We start from the raw sequence: 16,724 nt of genomic DNA, 5'->3' as shown, positions 1-16,724 counted from the left end.
AATAGCTCAAACAGACTTTGTACAGAATGAGAGAAAATGTTTGCAAACTATGCATCTGACAAAGGTCCAACATCCAGAAACTATAAGAAACTTAAATTTACAAGCAAAAAACAAAAACAAATAACTGCATTAAACAGTGTGCAATGACATGAACAGACGCTTTTTGAAAGAAGACATACATGCAGCCAACAAGCATATGAAAAAATCCTTAATGTCATTAATCATTAGAGAAATATAAATCAAAACCACGATAAGACACCATCTCACACCAGTCAGAATGGCTATCATTAAAGAGCCTAGAGATAGAGATAACAGATGATGGCAAGGTGGTGAAGAAAAGGGAACGCTTATACATTCCTGGTGGAAATGTAAATGAGTTTAGCCATTGGGAATGCAGTGTGGTGATTCCTGAAAGAACTTAAAAGAGACTTAACATTTTACCCAGCAATCTTATTTTTGGGTATAATACCCAAAGGAATATAAATCATTCTGCTATTAAGACATAGACACACTTTTTATTGAAGCATTGTGCATAATAGCAAATACATGGAATCAGAATAAATGCCCATCCATGGTAGACTGGATAAAAAAGGTGACACATATACGTAATGGAATTCTATGCAACCATAAAAAAGAATGAAATCACATTCTTTGCAGCAACATGGATGAAACTGGAGGCCATTATCCTATGCAAGTTAACACAGGAACAGAAAACCGAATACTGCATGTTCTCCATTATAAGTGGGAGCTAAACAACAAGAACACGTGGACACCAACAGGGGAAAAACAGACATCGATGCCTACTTGAGGGTGGAGTTTGGGAGAAAGGAGATGATACAAAACTACCTGTCAGGTACTATACTTATTACCTGGATAATGAAATAATCTTTACTCCAAACCCCCGTGACATGCAATTTACTTATATAAAAAAACTGCATTTATTTCTGAACTTCAAAAAAGGCAGAGATTGTCAGAATGGATAAAAAATGATTAAATCATATGCTTCCTACAATAAACCAATGTTAAATACAAAGACGTGGATGGATAGGTGAAAAATAAAGGAATGAATTAAGCTACACCATTTTAACCCTAATCAAAATAAAACGTGAGTAGCTATATACATTTCATACAAATAATATTTAAAACAAAAATTGTCAAGATAAAGACAGGCATTACTTAGTAATATAGGCATTAATTTTCTAAGAGATAAACACATTTGCATTCTAACTACTATTATATTTGGAAACTTTAGAATCCCCTGTCAATAATTTATAGATCAATCAGGCAAAAATCTAAGTATATAGTTAGATGACCTATACAGCACTAGCGCTCAACTTGATCTGATTGACATTTATATGGAGTATAAAATACTCCATTCAGCATCAGTTGAATACACATTCTTCTGAAGTCACACAGAATGTCCACCAAGGTGGAGCACATTGTAGACCACTCTCTTAGTCAGCTCAGGCTGCTCTAACAAAATACCATAAACTCGGTGGCTTAAACAGAAACTTATTATTCACAGTTCTGAAGCTTGGGAAGTCCAAAATCAAAGTGTTGGCCAAATCTATCCCTGAAGATAGCCTTCTTCTTGGTTTAAAGATAGACCCCTTCTTGCTTATCATCATATGGTGAAGTCTCTTTCTTTTATTGTAAGGACGTTACCCTCATCATGAGAGCCTCATCCTAATGACTTAATGTAACTCTAATCCTAATTAATCACCAAAGTCTTCATCTCCAAATACCCTCATATTAGGGGATAGGCTTTAACATATGAATTTTGGGGCAACACAAAAATTTATTTCATAGCCATAAAACACCCCTTTACAGATTTAAAGTAATATAAATTATACAAAGTATGTACACAAAACACAATGAAATTAAAATAGAAACCAATACATATATCTAAAAATTTTTTGTAAATACTCAGATTAAATAACACACTTTTAAATAATATGTAGATGAAAGAGGAAATCTCAAGTTTTTAAAAAAAAATCAAACTAAATGAATATGAAAATACAACTTATACAAACTTGTGGGATTCAGCAAATACAGTGGATAAAGGGAAATTTATAGCACTGAAATGCATGTATTACAAAGGAAGATACATCTAAATAAGTAATCTCATCTTTCACCTTAGGAATCTAAAGAAAAGCAATTTAAGTCTGAAGCAAACAGAAGAAAAGAAATAAAAATTAGAGAGGAACTCAATAACATTGAAAGCAGGAACAATAGAAAAAATCAGTGCAACAAAAAAAAAGTTATTTGAAAAGATGAATGAAACTGATATACTAGCTAGCCTCACCAAGAAAGAAAATATATAATTATCAATATTAGAAATTAAAGAGAGGTCATCACTACTGATCTCATGGTCATTAAAATGATGTCAAGGGAAAATTATGACAACTCTGTGTGTTTGATCACTGTGGTAAAATATGCCTATTCATTGAAAGACACAAACTCCCTAAACTCATACCAGAAGAAATAGATCACATGACTAGCCCAATATTTATTAAATAAATTGAAATAAAAATTAATAGCCTCCCAAAGAGAAAGCACCAGGCCAAGATAGATTCACTAGTGAATTCTATTAGGTTGGTGAAAAAGTAATTTAATGGCAAAAATAGCAATTACTTTTGCACCAACCTAGTAACAAGCTTTTAAGGAATAATTAATATTATTTACAATCTCTTTCAGAAAACAGAGGCAGACGTACTACATCCTAACTAATTCTGTAAGACCAGCACAGGTTTTATATTCATGTTATACTAATATAATATAAAAATGAGATAAAGATGTTGAAAGGAAGGAAAACTATTGATCAATGTTTTTCATAAATAGACCCAAAAACCTCCAACAAAATATTAATAAATCCAGTAATGTATAAGAGGATGATATACTGCAACTAAGTGTGATTTATTCCATCATGCCAGGCTGATTATGCAAATCATTCAGTGTAGTCCATCATATCAACAAAGTAAAGATACAAAATTATGTAATCATATAAATTGAGGCAGAAAAAATAATCTGACAAAATTTAATATACATGCATGGTAAAAACTGTTATCAAATTTCCTCAACTTGATAAAGAAAATAGAAAAACAGCTACAGCTAATGGAGAGATTGGATGCTTTTCCCGTAAGATCTGGAACAAGGCAAGGCAAGGAACATTGTACTAGAAGATCTCAGTAGTGAGATAAGAGAAGAAAAAAATGAAATAAAGGTACACATATTAGAAACGCATAAATAAACCTATCTCTATTTGCTTATGACATAACTATATGTGTCTAAAATTCCAATCAACAAAAAACTTCTGGAATTTATATAACAAAGCGACAAGATATAAAATTAATGCACAAAAGTCAGTTTATTTTATATCAGCAGCAAACAATTGGAATTTGAAATAAAAATATCATTTGTAATGGCACCACAAAATGAAATATTTAGGTATAAATATGATGGCATATTTGTGGGAACTACATGTGAAAAATTACACTGAGGAGAAAAATCAAAGAAAATTTGAATAAATAGAGAGATATTCTGTGTTCATGGATCCATAAAGTGGATATACTTATGTGCCAGTTCTAACAAGCATGAGCTGTAGATTCAATACAATTCCAGTAAAAATCCAAACAAGATTTTCAAAAATTTTGACAGCCTATTATGAGAGTTTATGTGAAAAAATAACACACCTAGCATAGCCAAAACAATAGTGAACAGGAAGAAGAAAGATCAAAGTTAGAGGACCCACATTATCCAATGTAAAGACTATAAAACAGCATAGTATTAATGAAAGAATAGGTCAATGGAATAGATTAGAGAGCCTAGGAATACACTCACACAAATATAGTCAACTGATATTTTATAAAGCTGAAAAGGCAATTCAGTAGAGAAAAAGTAGCCTTTTGAACAAATTATCCTGAAACAACTGGACCCAGAGCCTAATGGGGAAGACAGCTGAGGAAACAGTTATAGTACAATGCAGTTAAGTGTTGTGATAGAACGATAGACAATGCATTGGGAGGGAAGAGGAAGAGATGTTGATGCAGACTCACGGAAAAACAGGACACACTTTGTAGAAGAGGTGATACTTCAGTTGAGACTTAACTAACGAGTGTAACTTATTCAGGTGAAAAATGAAAGAATAGGATACGAAACAGTAGAGATAGCATGTGTGAAGGCACAGAGGTGTGGTATGTTATATAGATCAAATGACAACTGAAACGTGCCAGCAAGAGTGTAGAGAATAAATCTAGAGACATTCAGAAAAGAAGTTAATCACAGTAAACTCCAAAATGGTAGTTTTTTTTTTAATAGTTATGACTTCTGAGCACAAAAGCTAGAAATTAAGATGATCTAGTTTGAGAAAGACTGAGGTAAGTATACCTATGAGCATGATACATCTAGAAAATCTTGGCTATGCATCTCAGTAACTATGTAAATAGAATCAATGTGCTACCAAGTGTAGAGTTATAATCGAGATGTTAATTTTACCTCTGTGCCTTGTGGATGGACTTCAGAATGTTCACTGAGTATGAATTGGATAAAGAAAAGAACAGAGGCACAAGGGAAATTTGTTAGTAAGAGAAATGGAAGTGTGTTGAATGGCAAAAAAGCAAGGGCAATTTGTGCTAGTTACCAGTACTTTGGAAAGGAAAAGCAGAAAAAATATGACAAAGTGAAATTTAAATAGAAAAACATTATGACAGTGAAAGCTAAGGCAGAATGATTGCAATAGAAATTAAGAGAGACTGATTTTAAAATACTCTCAAGCAAGGTTGGAAGATGAGACAATCGGGACTCTAAGAGCTGAAAAAAACACACCAATATTATGTAAGGATGCACACCGTGGATGGATACATTATTTGTGCAGAAATATGTAATTCATAGAGAAAGAGAACTGCTAGATACCATAAAATGATAAATTTGATAAACTGAGAATAAATAGACAAAGAAATCAATATTATACCAGAATAGTTAACCAGAGGGGTAAAACAAACACGTTTTAAAAATTGTTTTGTGAATAGCCAAGATATGAAAGCAATTTCAATGTCCATCAATGTACGGGTGGATAAAGAAAATGTGGTATATATACACAATGTAACGCTATTCAGCCATAAAAAGAATGAAATTCTTCCTTTTGCAACAACGTCGACGAAACCAGTGGACATTACCCTAAGTAAAATAAGTCAGGCACAGAAATACAAGTAAGTCATCATCTCACTTAATTAGCCTGGTTTAATCATGCCAGGTTGTATACTTGTATCAAAATAACACATTGTACTCCATAAATGTATGTAATCACAATTGGTCAATCAAAAATATTAATAATAAGTTTTTAAAAGTTGTTTTTTGATGTTTAAATGCAAAATTACTTTTTTCATTAACATGTGAGTTAGAATAGTGTTAGAATAACCAAATATACCTTATTATAATAATTGTTTGGCATTTGATCAATACCATCTGTCATGGGGGAAATATATGTCAATGTGTTTGAGTTAAGAGAACACATCAACAGATTGAGGGGAACATCATTAATCAAGATTTTCAGTTTGAAGATTAAAGAAAAACTCTCCCTTAGCAAAAAAGATTTCCAATTGTTCAGTGTTAGAAAGTATGTACAAAATATGATCGTTAAAATTTGCTTTTTTATCTTGAGTAACTGGGATGAAAATATTCCCAGACTTCAGCTGTGGGAAATGATGTCAGTAGACAAAATGTCATTGTGCTTTTTCTTTGGCTGTCTTTCTAGGTATACATAAACATTGATCTGTTTTCTTTTATTATGAGTGTGCTTGATGTTTCTTTCTAGCATTCTAATGATATTGGAAAATATTTTGTTGAAATGTAAAACCCCATGACCTAAAATATAGTTCAGAGATGTACCAAGCCAGAAAAAAGCAAATCATTTTTCTGAATAGGACAAAATGAACAAAGTGCATTTTAAAAAAGTTTTCTTATTAAACCACTATTAATTTCTGTGTCTCATGAGAATAAAAATAATGCAATTTTCATTAGATCTAAGAGGCCTAATATTCTTTTTATCACAATTGTTTAAACAGCTATTAAGAAAAGATTTTTTTTAAATACTCAAATACCTTATGATAAAAATAACCATTTTAGAGGAGAACATGCCAGTTGAGTGAAATGTAAATTTATTTCTTCGGAATCATGGTTCACACCACAAACTTCAGATTTTGTCTAAGTAATCAGCTTTCAACAGAAATAATGAAATTAAAAGTAACATTCACTGTGAACCTACAGATGAAGATAGTGGATTAATTACATTAAACTTACAGTAAAGGAAGCAGGGCGCAGTGGGCCCCCTTTGGGGAGTACAGTTATGAATGGCAAAACCTTGGAAACGTGACTCTTGTTCTTTAGTCATTGAATGCTTTTTTGTAATACTTGATTTTTTTAACCCTTGCATGCATTATTTTGATGAATATAAGCATATTTATTTTTATTATGCCTTCTGATTACAAATATATAAATGCATCCGTTGATTTTTAACTGAAATATACAGAAAAACACAAATAAAAAAGGAAAGTCATTAACACATGGATATATGTTATGGGTTGAATTGTTTCCTCCCAAAATTCCCGTGTTGAATCCTAACACCTGGTAACTCAGAATGTGATCTTATTTGGAGACAAAATCTTTACAAAGGTAATCAAGATAAAGTGAGTTTATTAGTGTGGGCCCTAATCTAATATGGCATGTCCTTATAAGAAGTGGGAAATTTGGACACAGAAACAGACATGCGTAAGAAGGAAGATGATGTGGAGACACACAGGGAAAAGATGGCCATCTACAAGCCGAGGAGAGAGGCCTGGATACAGATCCATCCTTCACAGTTTTCAGAGAAAATCAGCCCTGCCAATACCTGAGTGTTGGATTTGTAGGCTCCAGAACTGTGAAACAATATACAGTTGTTGCTTAAGCCATTAAGTTTGTGATACTTTGTTAAGGCAGCCCTAGCAAACTAATACAATGTATTTTTCTCTTGTATTCATTTAACAAATATTTATTAAACACATATATTATCTCAGGCACTGTTCTAGGCACTGGAGATGCAGAATGAACAAAACAGACAAAAGTCTCTCCCCTGACTTGTAGAGTTTGTATTCTTATGAGATGGAGACAGATTAAACAGACAAGTAAAATAAGTAAAATCTACAGTTTTTAGATGGTCATAAGCACTCTGGTTAAAAAATAAAATCATCAGGGAGGAGGATTAAGAATATGGGAGCTTGCCCAGAAACAGTTTCAGTTTTACATAGTTCTCAAAAAGGAGTTTACTGAGAAGTCAAAGTTAATGACTCAAAGGCAGTAAAGGAGGAAGCTATGAGGCTTTCTAAGGAAGAGTCCTTCCAGTCTTTATATAGAGTCTATATGTATATTTAGACATTCATTTTTAGTGGAAAGTATGCTTGCCTGTGATAAAAATTTAAAACAGCACAAGAAATCTTTGAAAATAGTTTCCCTTGCAGTGCAACCCTCTGATCCCAATCCTCAACCTATCTTGAACATTTTATATGCACTTCCAGAAATATGCATATACATACATGTATGTACATAAAATCTTTAAAATATTTAAACAGAGAATATTAAAATATTAAAATAAATATTTAATAAATATTTAAATAAAATATTAAAATACAATACAATAAAAATAAAATAATTTAAAATATACATGTAAGTATTACATAAAATATACATACATGTATGTACATAAAATATTTTACATGCATTGAGACATACTATAGCATATGGTCTGTATCTTGTACCTTTATTCCTAACTGACACACACGCACCAATATTTCACAAAAATTAGATTATACCTGCTTTATTTCATGATATATAACTGACAGAGGAAATCTTGGGAAAATATCTTAGGAAATATTTTAAAACAGAATAAAACATACATATAAACTGATTCCTACCATATAAACTATATTTATGTAAACCTAATATGCAAAAGTGAACATATTTATTTTATGAAAAAAGCTAATATATTGTAAACATGTTTCCTTGTCAATAGTAACTTATTCTAAAATAGAATATGAATTTACTAAATATTTGAACATTTAGTAGATCAAAGTTTTTATTATGAGTTTATAAATCTATAATGGAAATATTGAAGTTTTTAAATATACTGGATTATTTTCTTAGTATAATTTCTTGGGAGTGCAACTAATATGTGTATTAATGTTTTTAGGGATTTTAAACAAAGTAGCCAATTTACCCTCCAAAAAAGCACCTATTTATATTCCCACCAGAAGCATATGCCTTCCAGCTTCCATTGTTGATTTAGATTTTTCATTCTGTTTAGATTTGCGACGGAGTTGGTGAATTAAATGCCTTTGAGTTTCCATCTTGACTGAAATATTTAAGAAATAAGCGGATATTAACATTTTATTAGAATCATGTATTACTGTCTATAATCAATACAATCCCCCCCCAAACGTGTTTATTTAAAACATCAACACACATTTGTAGAAAAATCTGAACTAATGATGAAGACACTCCTCCACAAGTTGATGCCGAAGTCATATTAGATGATGACAGAAGTTCACTTTTAGGCCACATCAGTTAGAATTGAGACTGTTGTTCGTTAGATGCTATAGTCTTATTCTAGGAAAATTAGATCAAATTGTGTGTCTAGAATAAATATTGCCAAATTTGCCTGGCTTTTAAAATTGATGCCTCATTAAAATTAAATATTTTGTAATTATCAACTGTCTTACTAATGGGGGATGGTGTACTAGGCAAGAAGTGGATGTAATAAAGTACAACTGATGTAAGAGTACAGAAGCAAGAGTCAATCACTGTCGATTAGAGAACAAGTCATTGAGAGCCTCGATGTGTGACTTTTGGTAAGTCATTTCACTGGACTCAAGTTATTCATCATTCATTAGTTCATTGTTTTCAAGCTCCTTCTAAAGTTTTATAAGAAGACCTAGTCAATGGTAAAATAATTGACAATTTTAGCTTTTTATTTTATGAAAACAGGAAGTTGAAAATTTTTTTTAAATCATAGTAGAAGGCACTACTGATAGATCAAAAGTAAAGTACAGGTTTAAAAGGAGCTGGAATTTGGCTACTAATAGTATAAATATTACTATTACCTGTTTTCCTATAAAAATTTATTCTAGTTATTGAATTATAGTAGGTTTTAATGGAAATACAGGTCCACTGCAAGCTAGAGACAGCTTCCTTAAATCGTATTATCCAATGCACTTTTGATAAATATACATTTCATCTCTTTGCAGGTTAAACCAGTTTTAAACTTCTATCCTTGAGTTGTAAAACTTAGATCTTATTTATTTAGAAATTTGAGATCTGACTTCCTAGGATATGTATGTAGCTGAATACATTTTTATATATCTCATATATGCACAGTGTAAGTAGTTCAGAGAATGGGGTTTGAAATCAGAGATGTGGGTTAAAAACCCACCTCTGTCATTTACCGGCTGTATGACCTTGGGTAAGTTTCATAAAATCTATTTGGCTCAGTTTCTCATCTGTAAAATGAGGATGATAATGACAGTAACTACTTTCTAAAGTTGAGAATATATAAATATATAGAGAGATAGATTAGATAGAAGATAGATAGATAGATAGATAGATAGATAGATAGATAGATAGATAGATAGATTCGATCTGGTTTGATTCAATATATAGCCAGGCAAATTTGGCAATAAATATATAGTTCTTATAGTAGTGCATGACACATTACATATGGTTAGCTATTATTATTCTTATTATTATTACCGGTATCTAATTTTTAAAAAGCAAGAAGCAAGAATTCAATCCCTTTAACCTTGCAAACCACATTTGAAAGTGAATAATTCTTTATTGTAAACATAATTGTACAACTTGCAAAAGTACTCGCATTGTGAAAGCAAGCATCTGGGGTTTCATTATGCTCTCTTTTCTGTAGCGATCCCAGTTTAAAGATTTGAAATATCTTGGGAAAACAGTATGCTCTTTGGAATGGAGGAAAGATTCTGTGCTCAGGTAATTTTTAGATTGCTGATGAAATGCAATTAAGAGGTTATTTTTATTGCAGTATTTCTCAAAGGTTTTAATATGTTATTGTGCATTGTAAAGATTAAAAGAGGGATAGCATATGTAGTGTTTCCAAATGTTTTTGAAACCAGACTATTTAGGAAATACTACCATGAGCAGCAAATTGGTCCCAACTATTTAGAGTCTCAGAATATCTTTTTAGTGTCAATATTAATAGCCCTCAATAATTTTAATTCTATTTGTAGTATTAGTTGATTAAGAAAATACTTGACACAAAGATATCATGACACAAAGATATCATGACTCAAATAACGTGGTTAAAGTTATATGCTTCCTCAAAACTATGTTCATTTTCAATATAGCAGTATCATGTTTTGATGTGTAATTCACTCATTTTTACAAATCCAATTCTTAGATGTCTCAAGGATTTCTGTATTTATTCCAATAACTTTATGGTTCAAGGCCTGAGAACCAGTGATTCCGAACCCTCACTGTACATTTGAAAATGATTGTAGAGCTTTAAAAAATGCAATTTAATGCCCAGATATGTTCCATAGAAAAGTGTATCTATATGGTCTGGGGTAGGGCCTTAGCATTGAAATAGTTATCAGCTCTGCCTATCATTTCAATCTACAGGCACATATACAAAAAAGACTGCTGGTCCTGGGTGTTAGTGAAAGGAGCCCTGAGATGATATCTAGGCTGAACAGAAACCATAACCAGAAGATAGCCAAGGGGCTTGGAGAAGTGAAAGTGGTAAATGTATTACATGTACCAGTAAAGAAATAGCGCTTATTTGGAGTTATGGTTGAGTGGCATATTTGGTGTCATAAGACATCAAGATTGAAGTGAATAACAGTAAATTTAGGGTTTTTTTATTTTTACATATTTAGATATTACATATTTTACATATTTAGAGGGTACAAGTGCAGATTTCATACATTGTGCATGAATACATTGTGTAGTGGTGAAGTCTGGTCTTTTAGTGTACTCATCACCTGAATAGTGAACATTGTATCCAATAGGTAATTATTCAACCCTCAAACCCCTCCCACCCTATCACCTTTTGGAGTCTCCAATGTCTGTTTCTCCACTCTCTATATCCATGTATAACCATTGTATAGCTCCAGTTTATGAGTGAGAATATGCAGTACTTTACTTTCTTTTTCTGAGTTATTTTAGTTAGGATAATGACCTCCAGTCCCATCTATGTTGCTGCAAATGACACGATTTCATTCTTTTTTATGACTCAGTAGCATTCCATGGTATATGTTTAATATATACCACATTTTCTTTATACAATTGTTCATTTATGAATTCTTAGGTTGATGCCTGACTTCATTATTGTGAGGAGCTGTGATAAACATTTAAGTGCAGGTATCTTTTATATATAATAATTTATTTCTCTTTGAGTGTATAGCCAGTAGCGAGATTGCTAGATAAAATAGTAGTTCTATTTTTGGTTCTTTGAGAAATTTCCGTACTGTTTTCCATAATTCTTATACTCATTTACATTCTCACCACCAGTGTATGTGTTCCTTTTTCTCCGCATCTTCGCCAACATCTATTGTTTTTTCTGTATTTATTTATTTATTTATTTATTTACAGAGTTTCGCTCTTGTTGCCCAAGCTGGAGTGTAATGGGGCAATCTCGTCTCACGGCAACCTCCGCCTTCCGGGTTTAAGAGATTCTCCTGCCTCAGCCTCCCGAGTAGCTGGGATTACAGGCACGCACCACCATGCCCAGCTAATTTTTTTTTTTTTTTTGTATTTTTAGAAGAAACAGGGTTTTACCATGTTAGCCAGGCTGGTCTCGAACTCCTGACAGGTGATCTGCCCACCTCAGCCTCCCAAAGTGTTGGGAATACAGGTGTAAGCCACTGCGCCTGGCTGTTTTTTCACTTCTTAATATGGCCATTGTATCTGGTGTAATATGGTATGTCATTGCGGTTTTCTCCAGCATCTGTTGTTTCCTGACTTTTTAATGATCGCCATTCTAACTGGTGTGAGATGGCATCTCATTGTGGTTTTGACTTGCCTTTCTCTGATGAGCAGTGATGATGAGCATTTTTTCATGTGTCTGTTGGCTGCGTAAATGTCTTCTTTTGAGAAGTGTCTGTTCATATCCTTTGCCCACTTTTTGATGGGGTTGTTTGATTTTTTCTTGTAAATTTGTTCAAGTTCTTTGTAGATTCTGGATATTAGCCCTTTGTCAGATGGGTAGATTGCAAAAATATTCTTCCATTCTGTAGGTTGCCTGTTCACTCTGATGGTAGTTTCTTTTGCTGTGCAGAAGCTCTTTAGTTTAATTAGATCCCATTTGTCTCTTTTGGCTTTTGTCACCATTGCTTTTGGTGTTTTAGTCATGTAGTCCTTGTCCATGCCTATGTCCTGAATGGTATTGCCTAGGTTTTCTTCTAGGGTTTTTATGGTGTTAGGTCCAACATTTAAGTCTTTAATCCATCTTGAATTAATTTTTGTATAAGGTGTAAAGAAGGGATCCAGTTTCAGCTTTCTACATATGACTAGCCGGTTTTCGCAGCACCATTTATTAAATAGGGAATCCTTTCTCCGTTTCTTGTTTTTGTCAGGTTTGTCAAAGATCAGATGGTTGTAGATGTGTGGTGTTATTTCTGAGGCCTCTGTTCTGTTCCATTGGTCTATATCTCTGTTTTGGTACCAGTACCATGCTGTTTTGGTTACTGTAGCTTTGTAGTATAGTTTGAAGTCAGTTAGCGTGACGCCTCCAGCTTTGTTCTTTTTGCTTAGGACTGTCTTGGCAATGCGGGTTCTTTTTTGGTTCCAAATGAACTTTAAAGTAGTTTTTTTCCAATTCTGTGAAGAAATTCATTGGCAGTTTGATAGAATTGGCTATTGAAGCTTGTGTATGCATCACGTAGTTCTCGTGCCATGGTTTTCAGCTCCATCAGGTCATTTAAGGTCTTCTCTACACTCTTTATTCTAGTTAGCCATTCATCTACTCTTTTTTCAAGGTTTTTAGCTTCCTTATGATGGGTTCGAACATTCTCCTTTAGCTCGGAGAAGTTTATTACCAACCTTCTGAAGCCTACTTCTGTCAGCTCATCAAAGTCGTTCTCCATCCAGCTTTGTTCCATTGCTAGCGAGGAGCTGTGATCCTTTGGAGCAGAAGAGGCACTCTGGTTTTTAGAATTTTCAGCTTTTCTGCTCTGGTTTCTCCCCAACTTTGTGGTTTTATCTACCTTTGGTCTTTGATGTTGGTGACCTACAGATGGGGTTTTGGTGTGGATGTCCTTTTTGTTGATGTTGATGCTATTCCTTTCTATTTGTTAGTTTTCCTTCTAACAGTCAGGTCCCTCAGCTGCAGGTCTGTTGGAGTTTGCTGGAGGTCCTCTCCAGACCCTGTTTGCCAGGGTATCACCAGCGGAGGCTGCAGAACAGCAAATATTGCAGAATAGCAAATATTGCTGCCTGATCCTTCCTCTGGAAGCTTTGTCCCAGAGGGGCACCCGCCTGTATGAGGTGTCAGTCAGCCCCTACTGGGAGGTGTCTCCCAGTTAGGCTACACGGGGGTCAGGGACCCACTTGAGGAGGCAGTCTGTCCATTCTCCAAACTCAAACACCATGCTGGGAGAACCACTGCTGTCTTCAGAGCTGTCAGACAGGGAAGTTTAAGTCTGCAGAAGTTTCTGCTGCCTTTTGTTCAGCTATGCCCTGCCCCCAGAGGTGGAGACTACAGAGGCAGCCGGCCTTGCTGAGCTGCAGTGGGCTCTGCCCAGTTCAAGCTTCCCCAGCCACTTTGTTTACCTACTCAAGCCTCAGCAATGGCAGATGCCCCTCCCCTTGCCAGGCTGCTGCCTCACAATTTGATCTCAGACTGGTGCACTAGCAGTGAGCAAGGCTCCGTGGACATGGGATCGGCTGAGCCAGGTGCAGGATATAATCCCCTGGTGTGCCGTTTACTAAGACCATTGGAAAAGCTCAGTATTTGTGCGGGAGTGTCCCGTTTTTCCAGGTACCATCTGTCACGGCTTCCCTCTAGGAAAGGGAAATCCCTCGACCCCTTGTGCTTCCCCAGTGAGGTGATGCCCCGCCCTGCTTAAGCTCACCCTCCGTGGGCTGCACCCACTTTCCAACCAGTCCCAATGAGATGAACCAGGTACCTCAGTTAGAAATGCAGAAATCCCCTGTCTTCTGCATCGGTCACGCTGGGAGCTGGAGACTGGAACTGTTCCTATTGGGCCATCAATCCTATTGCACCATTTTAGGATTTTTTTTTAAGAATTTTTTAAAATTCTGTGAAAAAATAATTGACAATTTGATGACACTTGCATTGAATTTGTAGATTGCTTTGGGCAGTATGGTTATTTTAACAATATTATTTCTTCTAGTCTATGACCATGGAATGTTTTTTCCATTTACTTATGTCTCCTATAATCTCTTTCAGCAGTGTTTTATAGTTCTACTTATAGAGATCTTTCACTTCCTTGGTTAAATATTTCCCTGAGTATTTTATTTTAGTTTTTGTAGCTATTGTGAATGGAATTACCTTCTTGATTTGGTCCTTGGCTGAACTAGTGTTGTTGTATAGAAATGCTATCGACTTCTGTACATTAATTTTGTATCCTGAAACTTTACTGAATACATCAATCAAATCTAAGTGATTTTTTTGGTGGAGTCTTTAAAAATTTTTAAAATATAAAATCATATCTTCAGCAAACAAAGATTAGTTTTACTTCCTCTTTTCCAATGTGAATGCCATTTTTTTCTTTGGCTTGATTTCTCTGGAGAGGACTTCCAGTACTATGTATAACAAGAGTTATGAAAGTGGGCATCCTAGTCTTTTTCTGGTTTTCATTGGGAATGTTTTCAACTTTTCCCACTAAATTGATATTGTCTGTGAGTTTGCCATATATTGCTTTTATTATGTTAAGATATTTTACTCCTATGCCTAGTTTTTGAGAATTTTTATCATAAAGGGATGTTGAATTTATTGAATGCTTTTTTCTGTATATATTGTGGTGATCGTTTGGTGTTTGTTTCTAATTCTGTTTATTGGATATGTCACACTTACTGACACATTGTGTATGTTGAACCATCCTTACATCCCCAGCATATATCCCACATGTTCATGGTGTATTTTTTTAAATGTGCTGTTGAATTTGATTTACTAGTTTTTTTTATTATTTCTTTTTTTTTTAGTTTTAGATTTTTGCATCTATGTTCATCAGGTATATTGGGCTGTGGTACTCTTTTTTTGCTGTGACCTTGTCTGATTTTGGTACCAGGGTGATACTGGCCTAATCCAATCAGTTGGGGACAATTCCCGACTCCTCAATTTTTTGGAATAGTTTCAGAAATATTGGTATTAGGTCATCTTTGTATGTTTGATAGAATTCAGCTATGAATTCATCTGGTCTAGGTTCTTTTCTGTGATATTTTTTGTTACTAAATAAATCCCACTACTCATTATTGGTTTGTTAAGGGTTTCATTTCTTCCTGGTTCAATCTTGGGAGGTTGTATATTTCCAGGAATTTATTCATTTTTCTCTAGGTTTTCTAGTTTGTGAGCATATAGTTGTTTTTGTATCTTTTGTATTTCTGTGGTATCAGTTGTAATCTCTCTTTTTTCATTTTAGGCTGTGTTTATTTGGGTCTTCTCTCTTCTTTTCTTAATTAATCTAGATAGATTTTTATCAGTTTTATTTATATTTTCAAAGAACCAACTTTTCACTTCATTGATCCTTTGTATCTTTTATTTTGATGTTTATTTCATTTATTTCTGCTCTGATCTTTGTTATTTATTTTCTTCTGCTGATTTCAGATTTGGTTTATTCTTGATTTTCCAGTTCTTTGAGGTATGACACTAGGTTGTAAATTTGTGATTTTTCAACTATTTTATGTCAGCATTTAATGCTATAAATTTTCATCTTAGCACTGCCTTCACTGCATTCCACAAGTTTTTGGATGCTGTGTTTTCATTTTTCATTCACTGTTTGAAAAATTTTATAACTTAATGTTTTTGATATTCCAGTGATTGTTCAATTTCCAGTGATTATTTCAATTTATTGTTCAATTTAAATGGATTTATATACTTTCCAAATCTATTTTTAGTATTGATGTCTTGCTTTATTCAACTGTAGTCTCAGAAGATACATTGATATAATTTTGATTTTTAAAAATTCGTTGGCCAGGCTAAGTGGCTCATGCCTGTAACCCCAGCAATTTGGGAGTCCGAGGCAGGTGTATCACTTCAGCCCAGGAATTTGAGACCAGCACGGACAACATGACAAAACCTCATTTCTACAAAATGTACAGAAAATTATCCAGGCGTGATGCTGTGCCTGTAATCCCAGCTACGTGGAAGGCTAACGTGGGAGACTTACCTGAGCCTAGGAAGTTGAGGCTGCTGTGAGCCATGATCATAGTACTGCACTCTAGCCTGGGTGACAGACTGAGGCCCTGTCTTAAAAAAAATCTATCTCTTTCTTTAGATCTACTAATATTTATGTTGTAAACTTGGGTGATCTGATATTACATGCAAATATATTTAGGGTTATTATATCTTCCTGCTAAATTGATCCTCCTATCATTATACCTTAACCTGTTATTTATTTATTTATTTATTTATTTATTTATTTATTTATTTTTGAGACACAATCTTGCTCTTTCATCCAGGCTGGAGTGAAGTGGCATGATCTTGGCTCACT

This window comes from Pongo abelii, chromosome X (genome assembly GCF_028885655.2).
Source record: "Pongo abelii isolate AG06213 chromosome X, NHGRI_mPonAbe1-v2.0_pri, whole genome shotgun sequence".
In the NCBI taxonomy this organism is placed as follows: Eukaryota; Metazoa; Chordata; class Mammalia; order Primates; family Hominidae; genus Pongo; species Pongo abelii.
Note: the sequence above shows the minus strand (reverse complement) of the source record.